The following is an 18,339-nucleotide window of genomic DNA, read 5'->3' as shown; positions in this document are numbered from 1 at the left end:
TATGTTTATAAACCTGTTCATACTAATGGACACAGGATGTGTAATATGTATTCGTTAACAAAAATTTTCTCTATCAGCTGGTTTAAAGCTTATAGCCTTACTCATTTCTTGAAGAAAGGGTACTTTCTTCCCTTTCACTTCATAGGTATCTGAAAACCCAGTTTTGTAAGCACCCATAACCATGAATACTATACCAACTCCCTATGGTTAGTGCATCAATAATGTAAGTGTAACACTCATCCATGTGGCAGTCATAAGGCATTTAGGTAAGGTTTTACTAACACTAGCATCCCAAACCATTAAGATCTATCCATGGCCTCAAATGATGTATTTCCTTTACTCAATAGAACACTCATCATCATGAATTTTTATTTCATTCTGGGGGAGCGGAGAATGGCTAGGCTTTGCGCACGTTTCAATTTTCCCGCTTTCGAGCTTCGGCTCTTCTTTAGGGTTTATGGCGGCAGGGAAAATGGAGCTCGTCAATGGAGCTCAATGGAGAATGACGAAGGAGCCCTCGCAAGATTCATTTCATCTGAACATGTCGTAGAGATTTGGCTCCCCCCTGTTGTAGAGGATAGCGGGTCTCTACGGTTTCTTCTCGTCGTCAAGCCAGTGTATGCAAACGGGAATGAAACCAGGGTTGTGAGCAGCTTATGGGTTTCGAAAAGGCAGCGAGTGTTAAAAATGGAGGATGTTATTGGGTTTTTTTCACCGGCGAACCCTCACAGCCCCAGATCTATGCGCTTGAGCGAGTTGTTGTTGAATAAGGCCATCCGGGGCACTGCTATAACCAATTTATGCACAGATCTGATGGCTCGTTTCCAGATCTGCATCAAATCGTTGGTGGTAATACTACTCATCGATTCGGGTCTATGGACTTATGTTCGGCAGCATGTTTTTTTTCATCTTCTTGAAGCTTGGGCACCGAATCACTTCTGTGAGGGTTCGGGCAGAAGGAACGTAAAGCAGATCTATAATATGGTCTCCATATTATTAGCTCAGAGCCACGTTTCTCAGGATTCAAATATGGATCTGGAAAAAGATTTTCAATTTATTTTTAAAGATCGCAATGTCAGATTCGGCATCCCTAGGACTCCCGCCTCCTCTCTTCTCTACCCCCTGTGGCAAACGCAGGATAAAAAGGCCCTTCAAAGCTCCAGCCGCCTGTTGTATCAGATCGGCAGAGGCAAGCAGAGCTCCGGTTTCTCTGCCCCTTTTCAGATCCAGATCAAGCTTATATCTGGCAAAACCCTGCTGCAATGGGTGAGATCGTCGGATCTAGTGCAAGACCTCAAGCAGGCTCTGGAAATCAAGTTGGGGATTCCCTCTGCAGCGCAGCGACTTCTCCATGAAGGTAAACAACTCGAGGATCTCTTCCCCCTGTCTTTTTACAACATTCAGAGAAATTCCTCCATTGCTCTTTCCCTTCGTCTAAGAGGGGGCGCTGCAGGGCAGTCTTCCTCAGCTGAGGCGTTTTCTTATAAAGACGCTGTCCATGCTAAGATGCCTAAAAGAACAGTTCCACCTGCTCAAGCTCCCAAGCCTTTCCTGGTGGATAAAATGGAGGAAACCCCCTCCATAGAAATAAAGCATCCATCGCTGGATGAGCAAACCCAGCATTTTGCGGAACATGGCATTATCTGCAGGTTTAATGGGTTATGGCCACGCACAGCAGACCTCTATCAATGGATCCAATCTAACTGGACCAACAACTGCAAGGTTCTGCTATGCTCAAAGGGATTTTTCATCGTAGTGTTTGCCTTCGATGAGGACTATCAAAAAGCCTTAACTGGTGGCCCATGGTTCTGGGGTGCAGCTGGTTTATTCCTCACTCCTTGGTTCCCAGATTTCGATCCCTCTACAGCAGTTATCACTAAACTCCCCATTTGGGTCAGACTTCCAAACCTCCCAGCGAATCTCTGGCACTTTGCGGTATTCCAAGGGATTGGCAACTCTCTAGGCCGCCTATTAGACACAGACATCTATAGAGGGGAAAAGGGCTTATACACTTACGCCAGGATCTGTGTAGAAATAGACATAAGCAAAGGTCTCCCGGACCAGATCAATCTCAAAATTGGAGATTTCCATTGGACTCAGACTTTGGATTACGAGAACACAGCCTTCCGATGCCACAACTGCCATCATACAGGGCACCTTCAGAGCTCTTGTCCCACGATGCCAGCCCAAAAGAAGAAAGCCAATGCTAAGCAGAAATCCAAAAGCTGGAAGCCTCATGATCCTCCTCCCATGGACGATTTTGACTTCAGCTCCGATGAAGAGGAAGAGAATAAGGAAGATATGGCAGCAGCGTCGGAACCGGATCCGTCCTCGGCAGGTCCTGTGGTTTCGTCAGTCATACCAGCCTCTCAGAAAAGGAACCATGAATCCTCCACCTCGGACTCAGAAAAGGAGACCTCTCCGTCGGCTCATCTCAGTTTGCAAATCATGCCAGCTCAGCAAAATCCTCCTGAGTGGGTCAAAGTTGGTAAAAAGAAAGGGAAAAAATGCAGAATAGTGGATTCCGCACATGTTGGGTAGAATCCTCTGTTCAGTTCTTGTTCTTTTGCTCCTCTTGTTTCTTCTTGCTCAGCATTGTGTTCCACTCATTCTCTCTTAGGAGCCGAGGTGGACAACCAATCCTTTCCGGCGGCCTTTGTTCTTGCTTCTCTTGCTTGTAACCTCGCATTGTACCATATGTTTTCTTAATAGATTTAGTTTTTACTGAGAAAAAAAAATAGAACACTCATCATTTCTCTCCCCTAATCATCAAATTTTTTCTCTTCATTCTGAATGAGAAATCAATCAACAAGTCACCATTTTAAATGTTAGATCACAATCTTCTCTCTTGTGCTTACACTCTAGTATTCTCGCAGCTTCAGAATCACGAATCTTAAACACAGTCTCATGATGTGCGTTCAGGGAGGAATAATTCACCCTTACTTTGCATCAAATTACTCCCCTAGCATTCCCTTTACCTTTACATGCCTTAATGCAAGGCATGCTAAGTTAGTACCTGCTCAGTTAAATTAGTAAGTTGAGGGGCGTCATATATACCCAACGATGCCTGCCTGTTCTTCCTCTTCCTATGTCGTAGTGTATGAACAGTCAGCCAGACTAGTGAGGATCCCCATTAATAATAACATCTATGTTGGCATCTGAATCAGAATGACGTGTTTCCCTTAATTATATGTTTTGGGTTTTTAACCAAAAAGGCTAACAGAGATAGAGACCCTCAAATATGTCTACTTCCAGCCTCGATGCTCATTTTCATCTAGTTTTTTACCATGTCAGTGTCCTTTTCTTTCTCAAAACTGCATGAAATCAATTGACCTATCCATTTCGTAATGCCTTTGGTAGATTTTTATATCAAATGCTCTAAATTATATATGAGATCTAAGGGTTTTTTTGGTTGTTGCTGACTTCATATATTTCTGCTAACCATGATATGGGTTCGATGTAGAGGATTATGATTGTGTAAGGGTTGCATTGCTTAATATCTATTTAGGAGGAGGAGAACAAGAAAAGTGGTGTTAGGGTTGAGAGCTAAAGATGCCTGTGAAAAGAGGAGGTGTGTGGAATGGAGGGTGGTAAGGCTACCAGCATGGTAGAAATGGAGGATGGGGAGGTCAGGGCTTTCATCATCGAATAGCTGTGATGGGCTTCCTCGTTATCTTTGTGGTCATGCCATTGGTTTTTTTGGTAGCTAGGTTTCATCACTCTGCATCTACATCTGCAACTGGTAAGCTTCTTCCTTCCCTCCTCCCTCACTGGTAAGCTTCTTCCTACCCTCCTCCCTCACTGGTAAGCTTCTTCTTGCCCTCCTCCCTCATTTGGTTGCTTCTATCTCTTTTTTTGGGGTGGGTCAGTGTTTAATTTATCTTTATTAGCAAGCATTCCCTTTCTTTATCTGGTAGTATTACAATGAAGTGTAGACTTCTTACAACATTCAAGTAAGATCTCCATTACAATGAAGTGTAGACTTCTTACAACATTCAAGTAAGATCTCCATTACAATGAAGTGTAGTCATCTTTTACTATTTTAGAAAGATCCCTTTCATTGAGAACCCATTGAACAATGTATTTATGTGATTTGAGCCTTGGCAGGGAATTATCATCACTCCTGGTTAACCATTGAACCAAGACGCCATGGACCTGCTTCGAAATTTGATTTGCCTTCACCACCCCCAATTAACCATTGAACCAAAACCCCATGGACCTACCTTGGAATTTGATTTTCCTTTTACCTCTTTCGTAGGATTTGAAGGCGTAGATGTTATCAAACTTACTTTCCTCGCTTATTGTTAAAAGTTTAGCACCTTTAGCATTTTTCCAGACATTTTGTGAGTTTTCTTTATAGGTTTCCTTTCATTTGATCTGTGTGAAGCTGTGAATTCCATCTCTGCATTAACACGGTACAATACCTACCAGGATAAAGATTCAAAGTTTGTACCTCTCTCATGCAAGAGCAAAGGTTTTATCAACTACCCCTAGGGTAATTTCCCTTGCCAAAGATAATGAAACCATTCATCCCGATAGCAAGAAATAACAATTCTCTTTCCATTTTTTAACAAAGGGAAATGCATATGACTGGTAAATTTGTTGGGCAACTGCTCGGTGAATTCACTAGGCACTCCTCATTCTGAGTAGGATGGTACTAAGTGTGTTCTGGATTCTACATATGCTGGATGGGTATTATAAAAATATATTTGTTAAGAGTTCAGTTCAACATCTTACTCATGGGAATTGAATCTTGTGGGAATTGAATCTGGGTGGGAAGGGTAAAAATCATTCTTCCCATCCACTCATTATCCAAGCCAGACTCACTTTCCATCCATAAAGCTAAATCCACTTCTCATTAGTCAAGCTAAAACTAGTTTTTATCCGCCCAATGTAGACCCAAGTCACAATGACAAACTTTTTCACCAGCTACTTGCTGTTATACATATCATTTTCACATTGTTCCCACAGTGTTCAAAGCACATTGGCCAAAACAAATGATAGATATTATACACACCATTTTATTATGGACGTGTAAAGAAATCTCGATCTTAGCATATGCATGATAGCAAAGCAACCCCCTTTTTAGCGTTTCAGTATTTTTATAGATATTCTTCTCCATCAAGTATTTCTACCTGACCTTTTATGCATTTTTTATCATTTAAAACAACAGGGCACAACTTCTCAAGAGATGGATCTGTTAGAATGGTATTCTCTTTCCACATCTTGAAAACCAATTCTATTTTTCTATGGCCATTTTGTTCGTTTTTAGGATCTGGGAAATGCACTTGCACTTACATTATTCTAATCCCAGAAAATAAATAATGTCCCTAAACTGAAATTTAATCGACCTGAGTGGATTGAACTAGAGAGGAATTATTGAGGATACTGGAGCTTTGTCATATGTTTAAAATCACTCTTATCTATTTATCTATGGGGTTCACATGAATAAGCAGATGACTGGAGAAAGAGGAGTTTAACAGATAGCATTGACACTCTCTTCCCAAAGGAGGCAAGTATAAGAAACATGCCACATTTGGATATCTTAAATTTGATTTCTCCCCTATTGAGCAGAGAATTGAAAATAAATTTTATTTACTGGGTAAGTGATTGATGTCATAACAACTATCACAAAGGACTCTGGAACTCTAAATTTAAATATTGTTGGACGGAATGACTTATCTTCCTCATGGGTATTAGAAAAGCCCTCCGAAGTAAACGAAAGGGATATTACTAACTCTAAGGTACGATTGGTGAAGATTTTGGTTATTTTCTCTATTGAGCACGTAAGGAAACCTATGTGATGATGATATGTGTAATTGAGCATGGTTGTATTAAGCAGGAAGTGAAAACTGACATTGGCAGGGGTGCTTCTCTATTTCTAACGGTATACATCAAGTAGAGGCAAACGACTTCTGGAGATAGCTTAGAAAAGTTACATTCGCAACAAGATGGTGTGATCTTCAATGAAGAAGGCAATGGAAATCTTAAGGGGGGTAAAATGAATAACGAGGTGCAAAAAAAAAATTCCAATGACGAACAACTTCTTATGAGGTTTGAAGAGGATGACACAGGAAGTGAACATCAAGACGTCAAAGAGAATGCTCTTGATGGTAAGTTTTGATTTTCCCTGGTTAACTGATCTATGATGTTGGTAGCCTACTGTAAGGTAATGTCTAGTCAAACTCCCAGGACAATGGTTGTTGTAATGCAAACCATTTGCAGCTTGAAGAAAGTCCAACAAAAGTTTCACGGAGGGTAAAATTCTTTGTTGCACTAGATCACTACTTTTTGTTCTCATGGAAAAGGGAATTGTTATATTATTTTCCAAAATCCTTTTTGAATGTTACTTCTCCAATAGAAAAATTTTATATTTCTTAGATTTTAGCATAGTATTCTTTATTTTATAGTAGTTTAATGCTTACAACAATTGAGACAAAAGAGGAGGAAGAAAATTTCAACAGAGTTGATTCGACAGGATGAAGAAAAATGAGTTAATCTTGAAAACGCAACAATTAAACATTCCAAGGAGGTAGATTCTGCTGTCGTGGGAAGATACATCATTTGGAGGCGGGATAATGAGAACGCGAATTCTGACTCCACTGTTAGATTGATGCGAGACCAACTGATCATGGCTAGGGTGTATTCAATCATTTCCCAGGCTACGAATAATCTTGATTTATACCATGAATTGATGCTTCATATTAAAGAATGTCAGTGTACATTGGGTGAGGCTAATGCAAATTCTGATCTACGTCAAAGGTAATAGTTTTCACATTGGCTGCTTCTAAATCAAGAGTGGTAAGTGCTTCCATTCACATTTCGTGTTCATATCCTTTTTTTCTTTTAGAGTTGCAGTCTGTTTGTCAATCTTTCTGCTTTTCATTCTCTTTCAATGCACCTGAGAAGATTAAGGCTATGGGTCATGTCCTATCTAAGGCTAGAGAACAATTTTATGACTGTGGGATAGTAACAAAGAAGTTGCAGCGAAGACTGTTCCCAAGGGTGTTGTAGGGAAAAGTATCCGATTTGGATGACCCTATCCCACTCTAAGGGTGATAGTACCTCAGCAACAACTGTAAAGAAAACTACTTAAGGTTTACTTCTTTATGAAAGCAAGAGAGAATGAATAAATGCACTAACCGTTGCCTTGCACTTAATGTCGAATCCAAACTCTTCTCTTTGCTTGCTTGCTCCCAGCTCCTTGCTCTTTTGCTGGCCCAGCTACAATGAGATCCTGCAAAATAACCAAGAAGGAAACTACAAGAAGCATGCAATCATAACTGATTCAAGGATTAGCATAAATCAAATATACAATCATCACAACATAACATTGAAACAAGTGCATATAGAAGAACCTCAATAGCTTTTATTAATAGAAGAAGTAAAGTTCTGAGAGTGTTACAACCATTGAAGGCCCCAATCTAGCAACACCTCCCAGCAGAAAGAATTTCTCCTCTTCACCTCCTTCAAGCAATCACCCAATAGCTCTATAGTGAAACCAACAGCATATCATTACTTTGCACAAAATTCCAGCCTCCTGAGCTCATAGGAGAGAGCTCAATATATAGATGAATTGAGAAAGGATGAGTCAGCTTGCAACTGATGTGTAGCTGCCTTGTGTCCTCTCTCTCTTCAGTTGATCTTCAGTTCTTGAGTCCACTTGGAGAACCTTGCTTCCACTTGGAGAAACAGATCCTCTGACTCATCACAAGGCGAAATCCCTGATCCAAGTGTCATTTTTGGAAGATTCCAGAGCAATGACTCATTGTGCCACTTGTCCCATCTCGCTCAGTGCAGGTGGCCTTTGTTCCACTTGCTTTGCAACGCAGGTACACCATGGAGCAACTGAGTTTCAGCGCAGAAGCCTAGTGGAGCACCTGCTTTGATTTCAGGATTGCTTGTTTTTTAGTGTTTTCAGGTGGAGAACTGATCTGAGAGCTGTTGGCTTGCTGACCTTGTTCCTCTAGGGGTAGGAACATCATGTTTAGGGACTTTGGATCCCTTGGATTATTGACAATTCATGCAAGGCACAAAATTGTCTATAACAGATGCCCCCTAAAGTGTGAGGTCGTTTATCGGGTGAAATGCTTTATTAGGAGGATCCGAAGTTCATTCAATCTGCTGAGAAGTGTCCTGTAATAAGATACAATACAATACATTATTTTTCATACTTTTTCATGATCTAGCTGAGGCGGGCATTCCCATGCTCAGCTTTATAAATTCATTTTGGTACATAGAACAGACGATCGTCTGATGGTAGACTGATAATTCTCTGCTGAAATTATCATCCTTTGAGAAGGATGATCATCTGCTGCAATGATGTACATATCAAATGTCTTTATATCCTGAATATATATCGCAGCCCGGATGGATGAAACTAGATCCGGGGTCTTCAATCTCTTCCGATCTTCACTCGATGTACAAGTCGATCCATGTGAGAATTTCTTGAAGTCGAACATGGAAAGACATCGCTTGATTACCGGTCAATGATGTAAACCGTTAACAAGCGCGAGAGGAATCACCGATAAGGATGATGACCCTCAAGGTACAGCAGTACAATTCACATGGTGGGAATAAAGGACTTGGCGTCGACCACCATGCAAAATCTTCTGGTCGAAGGTCATTGATGTATACCTGTCGCAGGAAGTGAGAAACTTGCCATTGAGGCATGAAAGCTTCAAAGTACTGAAGGGGTTGTTCCTAGATCAACTCCTTGGATAATGAGCTGATGTCGACAAGGAGCGATCCGTCAAAGGAGGGCCTTAATGAATCCCACATCATTGACACGGAACGGAGCTAGTGATTGTGATGAGGTGAAAACAAACTGTGATGTATGATTCAGGGTGGCGGTCATGAAATGGATGAAGGATAATGTATGGTAGTGGATGGGACACGGTTGACTCTTTGCAGAACAACATCTCTTGAACATATAACGACACTGATGTGATGGATCGGTAGCATTACCCCAACTATGGATGGTGTGGCGAGGACCATGGTGATGAGACCGGTGAATGAAACAACCCAACCCGATGTGATACGGAGGACAAAGTGTCATGTTCAAGAGCGACTTGCTACCATTAAAGCTGTGAGGTTCTCCCAATTTTTCCCCAGTCATTTCTGACCAGTACCTCTTTATTTTTGTCAAGCTTGAGGAGGATAACATATGCTTGTTCTATAACCTGCCCTTCGGGCAAGCCCATCGCTATGTTTTAACGAGCCTAGCGATAGGGAAACTCGTTCTCGTCTAAAGACAAGTTTGTCGCTATTTAATGAATTTAACGAGTCTAACGACAAGGATAACTCGGTCCTTTTCATTTTTAGAGAGTCTGAAAAGGTACATAAAGTCAACTCCAGAATTCCTTTTTCGTCATCTAATCCCTTAAGTCCGAAAAAGTATAAAACAATACAGAAGGGATGAGTTTTCGGTACTTTTAACGAGCCGAACAAACAAGCGCTCTGTCTTTTTGTGCAATAATCCCTCAGGTCCAAAAAGATTAAAATCTAGAAGAGGGATAGCTTTCCGGTCGCTTTAACGAGCTGGAAGGCCAAAACTCGGCAAACTTTTCATATTTTACGAGTCAGTGAAAAGAGCTCAAAGAAGACTCGTCTTTTGAGGAACGAGTGATAAATAGGGTAGCAGCAGATTCCAGGTACAAGTTGGAATATTCCAATCACGGCAGTGTCACAAGGATGGCTTAGTGAAATCACTCTTCGCAGCTTTTCCTCAAAAGAAGGTAAACAATCATATGGAGATGAACGATTGGCCAAATGAACGGATGGAGGTGATGGCATATAAACACGACCAAGGGCTTTTAATATGGCAGTCAAAGGTTACATTTACCAAGGTTATTTACCGGTTCATTTTTTCTGGTTGAGCTTGAACTCTAGGGGAAGATTGCTCACAACTTATGTTTATTTTTTAACGAGCATGAACTATGCGCTAAAACTGCTCGGATCTTGCGTTTATTTTTTAATGAGCATGAACTATGCTAAAACTGCTCGATTATACCAGTCATAATACAAGGAACGCCTCAGGTGAGGTATTCTTATTTAAGGAGCTATACCTCACTAGCTACTCCAATTTGGCAAGTTTTAACTTTTGCCCCACATCCTTTCTTTATGCAAGCTAGAAACGGCTAATCCTACGAGTTTAACGGGTTAGACCTACAGGTTTAAAGGGAGGACCTAAAAATTTAAAAAAATAAATAGTCGTCCCGTGCTTGCACTCCAAAAGGTTCGCATGCCCCCAGGTATAAAGTATAATTTCAAGGCTACCCCTCCTCTATCCCACCTCTGTTTTTCTACTTGTCGTCTTGCTATATTTTTAACGATACTTGTCTTCTCGTTATTTTCCGGTGCCGACGGTACTTGTCTTCCCGTCAGTTCACTTTTATATATTCGCAAGATCGCAAGAGATAAAACATTGGTGTTACGGAGGGAGGTTTGCCTCTTACTTATTATCCGAAAAATGGTTCTGTTTGCTGCCGCAAACTAAACTCTTTTTCTCGGCGATGTCTATCATTAGGTTGCTAAGGATGGTGACTACTTGTTGCAGCAATTTCATCTCTTTCTTTGGAGACTGCCCCTACTTATCCTTCAAAACATATGTTTTAATGGGTGAGGCTTGACATTCAAAGATGGTGGCTACCTGCTGCCACAAATGGATCTCCTCCTTAGGAGAGCCTACTTTTTAAGACAAAGGGAGCGATCCTTCCACTCACATAACTTTGACAAAAGAATCATATTCTAGAACAACCCTCTCTTCCTTCCTTCGGACGGGGTACGGACTAGTCATATTCTTCTGCGGAAATCAACTCTATACCCAAGGTTTCCTCTGCCCAAGGCAGGCCAGGGTGCATGCCCCCTGGGTCCCAGTTCTTTCTTCCGAATCACTCGCATTCATCGGGAAGTAGAACCGGGGGTGGAGGCATTCCTTGAGTGAATAGACCATTAAGGGATGGTATTTGACTATTTGCGATGCGTGATCCTGGAAATGAAAGTTGGTCTACGAGCTTGACCATTCTTCCTTCGTGCGGAAAACACATAACTCTAAAGAGTGAGGACACTATTGCCTCCATGCAATATATATAGTCTCGTCCAAGGAGTAAGTTATAAACCAAGGGTCCTTGGACGACCATCATGTTCATATGAACTGTCTTCCCTTTCAATGTAACTGGAACATTGGGGAGAATCCCTAACGGGCGACTGGTTCCTTTATCAAAACCTGATAGATTTCTCATCTCAGGTAAAAGCGCCGGGCAACCCAGTGCTTTCCAAGCAACAGAGGAAAGGATACTCATAGATGCCCCTTCATCAATGATAGTTCCAGCCATTACCATTCTATAGATCTGGACAATGATTCTGAATGGGATACTGGCTGGTAACCGGGGTCTGCCTAGTTGATTCCAGTCAAAGGATACAACTAGGTTGCTTGGTGGTGGGACCGAATACACGGCCGGATACGACCCTGACGATGTTCCTTCCTGCAATAAAGGAATGGGCGCATTGCCCTGATGCTCATCAGAGTCTGTGTTGATGAAAAGAATATGGACGGTGTCATCCTTATCCTCTTCAGTGAGGGTGTCATTTGAAGATGGATCTTCAATGACGGAGTCATTTGAGGATGAAACCTCTGAAGGAAGAACCGGGTCAACTGCCGTTTCGACCTTTAGACTTTCGTCTGGTCTGGATTCAGTTGGTTCATTCTCAATGACGGACACTTCAGCTGACCACTTGAGCGGGCCAGCTGGATTTTCAACTATCGAGGGATTAGGCACGAGTTTTTGGTATCCAGGAGGAAGTCGTAACGGTGATACCGGACGATCTTCCAAAACTCTCTTCGCCTCATCTAAGAATGGACATCGGTGAATGGCGTGATCGCCTTCACACAACATACAGGGTGATCTTGGTCTCCCTTTTCGTCCTTCACTCTCGCTAGTTGATGGACTGCAATCAACATGACTACCAGAGGTTGATGCTACCGGATTGTGCAACCTGGGGGACCAGTCCCTTAGTATCCGGGGAATACAAGGACAATCACGATGGAAGTGGGTCCCTTTGCAAATGACACATGGCGATTTAGGCCCGGTCGGTGCAGTGTGTGGATTTTTGTCAGATGTCTTTTGCTTGCCCCCAGTCGCCTTCACCATAGGCCCCTTCTGCTTCTTTTCTTTCTTCTTCTTTTCCTTCTTCTCCTTGGGAGGCTGACTTTTGCTGGCTCTACCTTGCGAAGATGAAGGATCAGAGGAAGAATTGTAAGAAGTGGAAGGCTGGTGGGTAGCTCTAGACTGGTCTGACTGTTGATTCGACTGCTCAGGATTAGTGGCGATTTGAACTACATTAGTTGAAAAGAGCCATACAGGTAGGCCAATTGTCAATCCTGGAAGTGACAATGTGGCCATATGAGGCGCACCAACATCTCCCCAAGAGGAGAAGGGATTGGGACTTCCACCAAGGTGACTTCCTTGGTTGGTGGGCTCCATACTTTTCAACTGAAAGATCAACGTGGGAATAACAGGTGATTATGTTCCGATTAAAATAAATTTTATTAACGACGCTTTAGACACAACTTTGCTTTTTCATGTTTTAAGAGTCGAGAAAAAGCTAAAGATGACTCTAGTCTCCTTCGATGTATTAACGAGCCTGAAGTGACAAATGCTCGGTTGGACTTTTTCAGTTATAGAGTTTGAAAAAGGCCAAAAGAAACTGCTCTGGAGTTCTAGGCAGAGGGTGTGCCAAACCTTTCGCAAAACCACGGAATACGTTTTACGGTACGTGTGGTCAATCTTCGTGAATGCTGTGTTCACTGCATTGCGATCAGTAGGGCGGCCGACACGGCTTCCTATGGATAAAGGCTTTATTCATATAGGGGTCTCCCAATATATACACGACGGTACGTGGGAGCACAAGTCCGTATTAGTGCCACCGACTCTCAGGAGGAATCACCCACCTTCGTAGAGATCGATAGTCACTAAGTTTAACGACGCCGGAACACGTCTCTACCTAGACCTCTATATGTTTGCGTTATGTTACAAAGCGTTGTTATGTAAATTGAATTTATTTTAATGTTGATCTTGCTTAGCAGTTTGCCTTTAAGGATCACCACGAGATGTATGTAACAAATTCCTGAATGCAGTCTAAGATGAGAAGCAAACTTTTCAATCTTTCAACTTTGAAAATCTTAACTACTGAGGGAGAAGAAAGGCAAATCTTTTCTCACAGATCATAGAGCACACACTAATGCAAAATTTCCTAAATCGTCATGCAAGCAGTCAAATGCAAAATGCACAATGCATGTATTTTCTTTTCCCTTTCTTAATGTTGATGTATTACAAAAAGAAAGTTGCTATATAACTTTGATTTCGATTTAAAGCGAAAGTAAACAAGCTAGTCCAAAATCGAAAGACACCTTAAGATTCACTTGTTTAATCACTGGAAATACATGAAATCAAACCATAATGACAAAAGTGAAAAGACTAATCAGCTATGGACAGCAAACAAGCTAACTCTTTAGACCAGCAAAATGCCTAACACAGGTTCAGATCTAAGAGGCCAAAAACAAGACTAGTTCACTTTCGTTATGGGAAATTGTAAATGACGTAAGAAATACAAAAGAACAAGTACAATTTCGCTATATAATAGAGGCGGAATGATGGCAAGTAAGGTTGGTTTCAGAATAGGTGTAAGACTGGTAACTGGCTGCAAAACTATAGTGAAAACAGACAGGAAAAAAGGAGGAAACCCCAACTGCACAAGGCAAAATTGGGCCAATGCAGGTGCTGCACAGCCAATCTGGCTCTCAGCACAGGTAGCCCCTTCGGGACCTGCGTTGCAAAGCCGGTAGCCTGTGTACTACCTGCTTTGGAAAACGAAAGTTTCGTTTTCACAGTTTCCGGGTCACAATTTTCTCAAAAATTCACAGTTTTTGCTCAAATCAGAAACAATCAGTCAAGCACACTCAAAGGGATGATTAGGAAGGTGAAAAGCTATCACTAAGAGCTTACAAGGATCCTTGTAGATCATCTCTTCAAATCATGAACATGCTCAGAAATGAGCTAGAGTAGCTACCCTCTACTTCGCTTTTGATATAGTCAAAAGCTTTTCGATTTGGTACTCTTTTGTTCAGGAAATGAATAGCAAAATACTACAAACAATCAAACAGATACGATCCCCAGCGGAGTCGCCAGTTTGTTGTAGGGAAAAGTATCCGATTCGGATGACCCTATCCCACTCTAAGGGTGATAGTACCTCAGCAACAACTGTAAAGAAAACTACTTAAGGTTTACTTCTTTATGAAAGCAAGAGAGAATGAAGAAATGCACTAACCGTTGCCTTGCGCTTAATGTTGAATCCAAACTCTTCTCTTTGCTTGCTTGCTCCCAGCTCCTTGCTCTTTTGCTGGCCCAGCTACAATGAGATCCTGCAAAATAACCAAGAAGGAAACTACAAGAAGCATGCAATCATAACTGATTCAAGGATTAGCATAAATCAAATATACAATCATCACAACATAACATTGAAACAAGTGCATATAGAAGAACCTCAATAGCTTTTATTAATAGAATAAGTAAAGTTCTAAGAGTGTTACAACCATTGAAGGCCCCAATCCAGCAACACCTCCCAGCAGAAAGAATTTCTCCTCTTCACCTCCTTCAAGCAATCACCCAATAGCTCTATAGTGAAACCAACAGCATATCATTACTTTGCACAAAATTCCAGCCTCCTGAGCTCATAGGAGAGAGCTCAATATATAGATGAATTGAGAAAGGATGAGTCAGCTTGCAACTGATGTGTAGCTGCCTTGTGTCCTCTCTCTCTTCAGTTGATCTTCAGTTCTTGAGTCCACTTGGAGAACCTTGCTTCCACTTGGAGAAACAGAGCCTCTGACTCATCACAAGGTGAAATCCCTGATCCAAGTGTCATTTTTGGAAGATTCCAGAGCAATGACTCATTGTGCCACTTGTCCCATCTCGCTCAGTGCAGGTGGCCTTTGTTCCACTTGCTTTGCAACGTAGGTACACCATGGAGCAACTGAGTTTCAGCGCAGAAGCCTAGTGGAGCACCTGCTTTGATTTCAGGATTGCTTGTTTTTGAGTGTTTTCAGGTGGAGAACTGATCTGAGAGATGTTGGCTTGCTGACCTTGTTCCTCTAGGGGTAGGAACATCATGTTTAGGGACTTTGGATCCCTTGGATTATTGACAATTCATGCAAGGCACAAAATTGTCTATAACAAAGGGCCTGCAATGTTTGTCCATGCGATTGACCATGGATTATTACCTGCTTGCCCTTGAAAAGCGAAATTTCCTAAAAAGGACAAGTTGGAGGATCCAGCTCTTTATCACTATGCATTATTTTCTAACAATGTATTGGCTACATCTGTGGTTGTGAATTCAACTATCATGAATTCTAAGGTGAAGTGTTATGAATTTAAAATACTCTAAAGTTTGGAATTCCAACAGTTTTGCTGCATTTTAGATTTAATATTTGGATCTTATTGTAGGTGATTTACTTGTGTTTTCAGGAATCTTAGAAACATGTATTTCATCTCGTCATAGACAAGTTAAATTTTGGGGCAACGAAAATGTGGTTTTTACTTAATCCCCCAAGGAAAGCTGCGATACATGTAGAAAATGTTGATGATTTTAAATGGATCAATTCCTCCTATTGCCCTGTGCTTCGCCAACTTGAATCCACAGCTATGAAAGAGTATTATTTCAATGCAGATCACTCGACTACACTCTCAACACGTTCCTCCAATTTGAAATATATAAATCCAAAATATTTATCCATGCTAAATCATCTTCGTTTCTATCTTCCACAAGTTTATCCCAAACTGGACAAGATCCTTTCCTGGGATGATGATATTGTGGCGCAGAAAGATTTGACACCCTTGTGGTCAGTAGATCTTCATGGAAAGGTTAATGGTTCAGTGGAAACTTGTGGAGAAAGCTTTCGCTGGTTTGACAAATACCTTAATTTTTCCAATCCGCACATAGCCAGGCACTTTGATCCTAATGCTTGTGGTTGGGCATATGGGATGAATGTATTTGATCTCAAAGAATGAAAGAAACAAGATATAACTGGAATATATCACAAGAGGTAGAACATGGTAAGTGTGTAGTGTTGTTTATTTATGTTAATTCCCGTGATGCTTACTTTAAGGTATTTGAATTAAATCTGAAGTAATTAGCTAGAAAACTTAATGGGTTTTTCTTTGTTCGATTTCTAAGTTTTTCTTTTATTGTATGTCAGAATGAGGATAGAGTGTTGTGGAAGCATGGAACACTACCCGCTGGATTTTCACATTGGTTGCTTCTAAATCAAGAGTAGTAAGTGCTTCCATTTGCATTTGGTGTTCATATCCTTTGTTTCTTTTAAAGTTGCAGTCTGTCTGACAATCTTTCTGCTTTTCATTCTCTTTTTCATGACCAGTAATTGACATGAATGTTTTAGTGCACCTGAGAAGATAAAGGCTATGGGTCATGTCCTATCCAAGGCTAGAGAACAATTTTATGGCTGTGTGAAAGTAACAAAGAAGTTGCAAGCCATGCTTCATTCTGTAGATGAGCAAGTAAGGACCTTGGAAAAGCAAAGTAAATTTTAAAGTCAGGTGACAACAAAGTCTGTTCCCAAGGGCCTGCACTGTTTGTCCATGCGATTGACCATAGATTATTACTTTCTTCCTCTTGAAAAGCAATAATTTCCTAAAAAGGACAAGTTGGAGGATCTGACTCTTTATCACTATGCATTATCTTATGACAATGTATTGGCTGCATCTATGGTTGTGAATTCAACTATCATGAATGCTAAGGTGAAGTGTTGTTAATTTAAATTACTCTAAAGTTTGGAAGTCCAACAGTTTTGCTGCATTTTACATTTAATATTTGGATCTCATAGTAGGTAATTTACATGTGTTTGCAGGAATCTGAGAAACATGTATTTCATCTCATCATAGACAAGTTAAATTTTGGGGCCATGAAAATGTGGTTTTTACTTAATCCCCTAGGGAAAGCTGTGATACATGTAGAAAATGTAGATGATTTTAAATGGCTCAATTCCTCCTATTGCCCTGTGCTTCACCAACTTGAGTGTGCAGCTATCAAAGAGTATTATTTCAAATCACATCACTCGACTACACTCTCAACACGTTCCTCCAATTTGAAATATATAAATCCAAAATATTTATCCATGCTAAATCATCTTCATTTCTGTCTTCCACAAGTTTATCCCAAAATGGACAAGATCCTTTTCTTGGATGATGATATTCTGGCGCAGAAAGATTTGATGCCCTTTTGGTCATTAGATCTTCAAGGAAAGGTTAATGGTTCAGTGGAAACTTGTGGAGAAAGCTTTTGTCGGTTTGACAAATACCTTAATTTTTCCAATCCATACATAGCCAGGCACTTTGATCCTAATGCTTGTGGTTGGGCATATGGGATGAATGTATTTGATATCAAAGAATGGGAGAAAAAATATATAACTGGAATATATCACAAGTGGCAGAACACGGTAAGTGTGTAGTGTGGTTTATTTATGTTAATTCCTGTGATGCTTACTTTAAAGTATTTGAAGTAAATCTGAAGTAATTAGCTAGAAAACTTAATGGGTTCTTCTTTGTTCGATTTGTAGGTTGTTCTTTTATTGTATGTCAGGATGAGGATAGATTGTTTTGGAAGCTTGGAAGACTACCCCTAGATTGAACGTTTTATGGCTTGACCCATCCTTTGGAAAAGTCTTGGCATGTGTTGGGTTTAGGATATACTCCTAGTGTGGACTGTTGAGAGATTGACAATGCAGTTGTTGTTCATTACAATGGGAACATGAAACGTTGGTTAGAGCTGCAAATGACGAAGTGCAGCCCTTACTAGACAAAACATATAAAATATGATCATCCTTTCTTACACAGTGCAATATAAATGAATAGTTGTGACCTCAATATTTATACTGCAATAGATTGTCAAATGTAAAGTGTAAAGGCCCTTGATTATGCTTGATAATTCATTCTAATTCATTTGTTTTTGGAGTTCCACAGAAGGTTTCTAGTTTATGGCTTAATGAGTCAGGTTTTTGGAGGTGCAGTGGCCTAGCCAAGTTTAAGATTTACAAATTTTATGTCCTCATTGTATTCCTTCATAGTTGGAAGTAAACTCCTATATAAGTATTCTTTTATTTTTTAGTTAATATTTCTCTTTCATCAAGTAATTACACAAATTGTTCTTCCAAGAACACAAAGAAGTACGAAACACAAAGATTTAGGCTTTCAAGGTAGGGTAAAACCTCTCAATAGGGGAAAACCCAACAATCCTCCTCTTATTGAATTTATTCAAAATGAGATA

At 40.7% G+C, this 18,339-nt stretch overlaps 1 pseudogene; it reads left to right on the top strand.

Moving 5' to 3' along the window:
• Positions 1-393: 393 nt before the first annotated feature.
• Positions 394-18,090, top strand: LOC149213129 (polygalacturonate 4-alpha-galacturonosyltransferase-like; annotated as a pseudogene).
• Positions 18,091-18,339: the final 249 nt, after the last annotated feature.

The sequence above is a fragment of the Pinus tabuliformis genome, chromosome 1_1 (genome assembly GCF_031772625.1).
Source record: "Pinus tabuliformis cultivar Carrire ecotype Pingquan chromosome 1_1, CPIR1, whole genome shotgun sequence".
Lineage (NCBI taxonomy): Eukaryota > Viridiplantae > Streptophyta > Pinopsida > Pinales > Pinaceae > Pinus > Pinus tabuliformis.
This window is presented reverse-complemented; position numbering and strand designations above follow the sequence as displayed.